Source organism: Poecile atricapillus, chromosome 30 (genome assembly GCF_030490865.1).
Source record: "Poecile atricapillus isolate bPoeAtr1 chromosome 30, bPoeAtr1.hap1, whole genome shotgun sequence".
Lineage (NCBI taxonomy): Eukaryota > Metazoa > Chordata > Aves > Passeriformes > Paridae > Poecile > Poecile atricapillus.
Genome location: NC_081278.1, coordinates 3,830,096 through 3,837,595, shown reverse-complemented (window position 1 = coordinate 3,837,595; position 7,500 = coordinate 3,830,096).

The window sequence follows — 7,500 nt, the reverse complement described above, 5'->3', positions numbered from 1 at the left end:
TCTCGGTGCCGCGGCTTAGGGCCGCAATGGGAGCAGGGGGGCAGAAACCCCTCACACCCAAAAAAGTACGGCAAGGCAGACCCCCACGCTCTGCCCGCCGCACGCCTACAAAAGCGAAAGAAAACGAAGCGGGGACCCGTTCGCGACGCAGCCCGCCGGGCCACGGTGGCTCGGTCCGCACCGGCCACGACAACTGAGGAAGGGGCGAGGCGCCGCCGCCTCGCCCGCGCCATATATCTCTCTCGCCGGGGACATTTTTCCCCGTCGCGTCCGGGTCCGCACGCGGGCAGGGGCCGGCCACCGCGGCCGGCCGCCACCCCTGAAACAATTCCGCCCGCAAAGCGCGGGTCCCCGGCTTAAGGCCGAGGAAGGGGGACGAGGGCCACAACAACTCGGGGCGAGGGACGGGGTGCCGCCACCCCGGCCCCGCGATTCCCGTCGGGCGACTTCTCCCGTCACCGAGCCCCTGGAGCGGCAAAAAGCGGGGCAAAGCCGAAGGCAAGGCCGCGCGCCCCACCGGGCGTCCCCCGCAGCCCCTTTCCGACACACGGCTCTCTCACACCTGGCAACAGCGGGTCGGGAGCGGGGAACGGGGCGCCGCCAGCCTCGGCCGACCGGGCAACCCGGTCTTCGGGACTCTCGGGGAAGGGCCGGGGCGGGGGGTAAAGCCTCGTACGGGGCTCGAACAACGACAGAGGCGCCCCCGGCCGACGTCTGCCCGCGGCTGCCGGCCACCGTGCCCCACCGAGACCGACAGCCGAAAAAAACCGCACCCCGCCGAGGGGGGCCCCGGCTTAAGGCCGAGCACATGAGGGGGACGAGGCGCCGCCGCCTCGCCCGCCAGCCACCAGCGTTCGGTTTTTCCCCACCCCAGGGTTGGGGTGGGGGGGGGAGGGAGGCGGGACTGGACCGGAATCGGCAGCAGCACGACCAGAGCGGGGGGGACCCGGCCTGCGGCTTCTCTGCCTCCTCCACACCCTTTTCCCTTCTCGCCTCGGCCGCCCGAGCGGCTTTCTCTCTCTGGCAAGCAGCGGCACACGCTTTCCTCGGCCTCACCGGAACAAGCTGGGCCCATCGGGCACGATGGGTAGCACGGGAAGCGGGACGAGCCCCGCGACTCGACCCGCCTAGGCAGCACACTCTCTCTCTCTGGCAGCAGTAGCGCGCTTCCGCGGCCTCGCAAACGAAGCTGGCCCATCGGCACGATGGATAGGTACGGGAAGCAGGACGAGCCCCGCGACTCGTCCCGCCGAGGCGGCAACCCTCTCTCGGTGCTTGGGCCTCCCTTGCCGGCGCTCTCCCTTTCGGTTTCTCTCTGAGCTTGGCGCCGGCGACCGGCCGGGCGGCCGGCCCGTAGCTCCGCCTCGGAGGACACAGGCACGGTAACAGCCTGGGGGAGACGGCCCGTCACCTCGCTCCCATAATACGGAGATATGTGTCCGAGGCCGCCCTCGCTGCAAGTGAACGTAGCGTACGTGACCGGGGCAAAGCGGTGGCGCTAGCCGCCTCCTAGCTTGACGTAACTGGAGGCAGCTGAAAACAGCGACCCCTTGGTGAACTTCCAGCGCCGGCGCCGACAACAGGTCTACCCGGGCCGCGGACAACAGGTCTACCGCGACCGCGGACAACAGGTCTACCGCGACCGCGGACAACAGGTCTACCCGGGCCGCGGACAACAGGTCTACCGCGACCGCGGACAACAGGTCTACCGCGGCCGCGGACAACAGGTCTACCGCGGCCGCGGACAACAGGTCTACCGCGACCGCGGACAACAGGTCTACCCGGGCCGCGGACAACAGGTCTACCGCGACCGCGGACAACAGGTCTACCCGGGCCGCGGACAACAGGTCTACCGCGACCGCGGACAACAGGTCTACCCGGGCCGCGGACAACAGGTCTACCGCGACCGCGGACAGCAGGTCTACCCGGGCCGCGGACAACAGGTCTACCGCGACCGCGGACAACAGGTCTACCCGGGCCGCGGACAGCAGGTCTACCCCGGCCGGGGGACAGCAGGTCTACCCCTTCCTGGGACATCAGCTCTACCCCGGCCGGGGACAGCAGGTCTACCCCGACCAAGGACAGCAGGTCTATCCCGGCCGGGGGACAGCAGGTCTACCCCGTCCAGGGACAGCAGGTCTACCCCGTCCAGGGACATCAGGTCTATCCCGGCCGGGGACAGCAGGTCTACCGCGACCGCGGACAGCAGGTCTACCCCGGCCGCGGACAGCAGGTCTACCCCGGCCGCGGACAACAGGTCTACCCCGACCGCGGGACAACAGGTCTACCCCGTCCAGGGACATCAGCTCCACCCCGGCCGGGGACAGCCGGTCTACCCCGACCAAGGACAGCAGGTCTATCCCGGCCGGGGGACAGCAGGTCTACCCCGTCCAGGGACAGCAGGTCTACCCCGTCCAGGGACATCAGGTCTATCCCGGCCGGGGACAGCAGGTCTACCGCGACCGCGGACAGCAGGTCTACCCCGGCCGCAGACAGCAGGTCTACCCCGGCCGGGGGACGGCAGGTCTACCGCGACCGCGGACAGCAGGTCTACCCGGGCCGCGGACAACAGGTCTACCGCGACCGCGGACAACAGGTCTACCCGGGCCGCGGACAACAGGTCTACCGCGACCGCGGACAACAGGTCTACCCGGGCCGCGGACAACAGGTCTACCGCGACCGCGGACAACAGGTCTACCGCGACCGCGGACAACAGGTCTACCCGGGCCGCGGACAACAGGTCTACCGCGACCGCGGACAGCAGGTCTACCCGGGCCGGGGACATCAGCTCCACCCCGGCCGGGGACAGCCGGTCTACCCCGACCAAGGACAGCAGGTCTATCCCGGCCGGGGGACAGCGGGTCTACCCCGTCCAGGGACATCAGGTCTATCCCGGCCGGGGACAGCAGGTCTACCGCGACCGCGGACAGCAGGTCTACCCCGGCCGGGGGACAGCAGGTCTACCCCGGCCGGGGGACAGCAGGTCTACCCCGGCCGGGGGACAGCAGGTCTACCGCGACCGCGGACAACAGGTCTACCCGGGCCGCGGACAACAGGTCTACCGCGACCGCGGACAACAGGTCTACCCGGGCCGCGGACAACAGGTCTACCCGGGCCGCGGACAACAGGTCTACCGCGACCGCGGACAGCAGGTCTACCCGGGCCGCGGACAACAGGTCTACCGCGACCGCGGACAACAGGTCTACCGCGACCGCGGACAACAGGTCTACCCGGGCCGCGGACAACAGGTCTACCGCGACCGCGGACAGCAGGTCTACCCGGGCCGCGGACAACAGGTCTACCGCGACCGCGGACAGCAGGTCTACCCGGGCCGGGGACATCAGCTCCACCCCGGCCGGGGACAGCCGGTCTACCCCGACCAAGGACAGCAGGTCTATCCCGGCCGGGGGACAGCGGGTCTACCCCGTCCAGGGACATCAGGTCTATCCCGGCCGGGGACAGCAGGTCTACCGCGACCGCGGACAGCAGGTCTACCCCGGCCGGGGGACAGCAGGTCTACCCCGGCCGGGGGACAGCAGGTCTACCCCGGCCGGGGGACAGCAGGTCTACCGCGACCGCGGACAACAGGTCTACCCGGGCCGCGGACAACAGGTCTACCGCGACCGCGGACAACAGGTCTACCCGGGCCGCGGACAACAGGTCTACCCGGGCCGCGGACAACAGGTCTACCGCGACCGCGGACAGCAGGTCTACCCGGGCCGCGGACAACAGGTCTACCGCGACCGCGGACAACAGGTCTACCGCGACCGCGGACAACAGGTCTACCCGGGCCGCGGACAACAGGTCTACCGCGACCGCGGACAGCAGGTCTACCCGGGCCGGGGACAGCAGGTCTACCCCGGCCGGGGACAGCCGGTCTACCCCGACCAAGGACAGCAGGTCTATCCCGGCCGGGGGACAGCGGGTCTACCCCGTCCAGGGACAGCAGGTCTACCCCGTCCAGGGACATCAGGTCTATCCCGGCCGGGGACAGCAGGTCTACCCCGGCCGGGGGACAGCAGGTCTACCGCGACCGCGGACAGCAGGTCTACCCCGGCCGCGGACAACAGGTCTACCCCGTCCAGGGACAACAGGTCTACCCGGGCCGCGGACAGCAGGTCTACCGCGACCGTGGACAGCAGGTCTACCCGGGCCGCGGACAACAGGTCTACCCCGACCAAGGACAGCAGGTCTATCCCGGCCGGGGGACAGCGGGTCTACCCCGTCCAGGGACAGCAGGTCTACCCCGTCCAGGGACATCAGGTCTATCCCGGCCGGGGACAGCAGGTCTACCCCGGCCGGGGGACAGCAGGTCTACCGCGACCGCGGACAGCAGGTCTACCCCGGCCGCGGACAACAGGTCTACCCCGTCCAGGGACAACAGGTCTACCCGGGCCGCGGACAGCAGGTCTACCGCGACCGTGGACAGCAGGTCTACCCGGGCCGCGGACAACAGGTCTACCCCGTCCAGGGACATCAGGTCTACCCCGACCGCGGGACAACAGGTCTACCCCGTCCAGGGACAGCAGGTCTACCCCGGCCGGGGACAGCAGGTCTACCGCGACCGCAGACAGCAGGTCTACCCCGGCCGGGGGACAGCAGGTCTACCGCGACCGCGGACAGCAGGTCTACCCCGGCCGCGGACAACAGGTCTACCCCGTCCAGGGACAACAGGTCTACCCGGGCCGCGGTCAGCAGGTCTACCGCGACCTTGGACAGCGGGTCTACCCGGGCCGCGGACAACAGGTCTACCCCGTCCAGGGACATCAGGTCTACCCCGACCGCGGGACAACAGGTCTACCCCGTCCAGGGACAGCAGGTCTACCCCGGCCGGGGACAGCAGGTCTACCGCGACCGCAGACAGCAGGTCTACCCCGGCCGGGGGACAGCAGGTCTACCGCGACCGCGGACAGCAGGTCTACCCGGGCCGCGGACAACAGGTCTACCCCGTCCAGGGACATCAGGTCTACCCCGGCCGGGGGGACAACAGGTCTACCCCGTCCAGGGACAGCAGGTCTACCTCGGCCGGGGACATCAGGTCTACCCCGGCCGGGGACAACAGGTCTACCCTGTCCAGGGACAGCAGGTCTACCCCGGCCGGGGGGACAACAGGTCTACCCCGACCGCGGGACAACAGGTCTACCCCGTCCAGGGACATCAGGTCTACCCCGGCCGGGGGGACAACAGGTCTACCCCGTCCAGGGACAGCAGGTCTACCTCGGCCGGGGACAGCAGGTCGACCCCGGCCGCGGACAGCAGGTCTACCCCAACCACGGGCAGCAGGTCGACCCCGGCCGGGGACAGCAGGTCTACCGCGACCGCGGACAGCAGGTCTACCCCGGTTGGGGACCACAGGTCTACCCCGCCTGGGGGACAAGGGTACCCCTCTGAAGTTTGCCTCGTGTCCCGCCACCGGACCAGGCCTGTCGGCCGGCCCCGGCCCCGGCCCCGGCCCCGGCCCCGGCCCCGGCCCTGGGCGGACCCGGCCTCCCGGGGACGCCCGCCTGCCCGCCCCTGGGCTAGACCTGTTGGCCAGCCCCGGCCCCGGCCCCGGCCCCGGCCCCGGCCCTCGGTGAACCCAACCTCCCGGGTGGGTCCCGCCCGCCACCAGGGTAGCCCTGTCGGCCGGCTCCACGCCGGCCGCCCCTGCGGCTTCTGACGACGTGCCCGGCGGCGTCCGCCGGCCCCGGAGCCGGGAGACCTGTGCGCCCCTCGGCCGTCGGATAGCTCCGGCAGCCCCGTCCCGCCCGATATTCCCGTTCTCTAGGCCGAGGCGTATTTCTGACCGTCTCTTTCTTTGGTTTCTTTTCACGCACGCGGGCACGCGCACACGCCCGCACCCACAGACACACGCGCACCCACCCCTTCCCTTCTTCTTTTGTCTTTTCCCGAAAGGACGGCTCTTGTGTCGGGGTGGCACACGAACGCTTCGCCGGGATCAAAAATTCTCGGCCCATCGGATTTCTTTTCCTGCCTGCGCGGCCAGACGCCTCCCAGCCGAGCCGACGGGCAGCCCGCGGCCCGCGCCCGGCCCGCCGACGCGCTCGACCGGCAACGGGGCGTCCCCACCCCGCGGGGAGCAGAGACACGGCACCAGCCAGCAAGCCGCACCTCGGGGCGGACAGCGGGAGAATGGAAGCAGGCGGAAGCGTGCGGTGGGACGCGGCTGGAAGCCGCCGGCCCCCCGCGTCACTGGACTCGAATCGCCGGCAGAGGCGGCGGGCGGGCGGCCGCCTGCTCATGCCGGCTCTCCGGCGGTCCGCGGAGGTCGTCGGCCCCGGGCCCGCCTCGTGCGGGCCCGGCACGGAACCACCCTTCGCCGCCGGCTCCCGCGGCGCACCGCCTTCTGGGCTTTTCCCCGCCCCCGGTCGGCGACGCTTGCCGGGCGGCCCCGCCCTGCGACGTCACCCTGCCTGGCACCGCCTTCCGGGCTTTCCCCGCCCCCCTGCTGGGCGACAGCTGGGGCCGACGGCGGTGGCCCCGACCCACCCACGCCCCAGGCGGCTCCCCAAGCGGCCGGCCGCTCGGCACGGGGACAACGCCTGCGGGGGCTGAGGAGCGGGCCGACGGGGCCGCCGGCAGCTTGAGGCTCGGCGCCCTCCCTTTCCGAGGAAGCTTTCTCGCCGGCTCTCTCTCGGAGGCTTTCGCTCCGACGGCGCCTTCCTTCCCGCTCGCCCCCGGCCGGCCCCACTGAAGCCTGCAGGCAGACGGCAGCCCCGCTGATCGAGCCAGCCAAGCAGAAAGCGAGGTGGAAGCCGGGCCGCCATCTGCTCGGACCCGGACGGGGGAGGGAGCGCCGCCGGCTTCCGAAGGCCCTCTCCCTCCCTCCCTCCCTCTCGGGGAGAAGCGAAGGCGGCGAGGGGCTCAGGCCGATAGGGGAGAGCCGCTCGACGCATCGCACGGCGGCCCGCCGGCTGACAGCAGGTCAAACCAGCGGCCGGCCGACAGCAGGTCTACCCAGCTGCCCGGGGGACGACAGCAGGTCTACCCAGCGGCAGGCCGACAGCAGGTCTACCCGGCCGCCGGCCGGCCGACAGCAGGTCTACCCAGCAGCCGGCCGACAGCAGGTCTACCCGGCAGCCGCCCGGCGGCCGACAGCAGGTCTACCCGGCCGACGGCCGACAGCAGGTCTACCCGGCGGCCGGCCGACAGCAGGTCTACCCGGCAGCCGCCCGGCGGCCGACAGCAGGTCTACCCGGCCGACGGCCGACAGCAGGTCTACCCAGACGCCCGACAGCAGGTCTACCCGGCGGCAGGCCGACAGCAGGTCTACCCGGCCGCCGGCCGGCCGACAGCAGGTCTACCCAGCAGCCGGCCGACAGCAGGTCTACCCGGCAGCCGCCCGGCGGCCGACAGCAGGTCTACCCGGCCGACGGCCGACAGCAGGTCTACCCGGCGGCCGGCCGACAGCAGGTCTACCCGGCAGCCGCCCGGCGGCCGACAGCAGGTCTACCCGGCCGACGGCCGACAGCAGGTCTACCCAGACGCCCGACAGCAGGT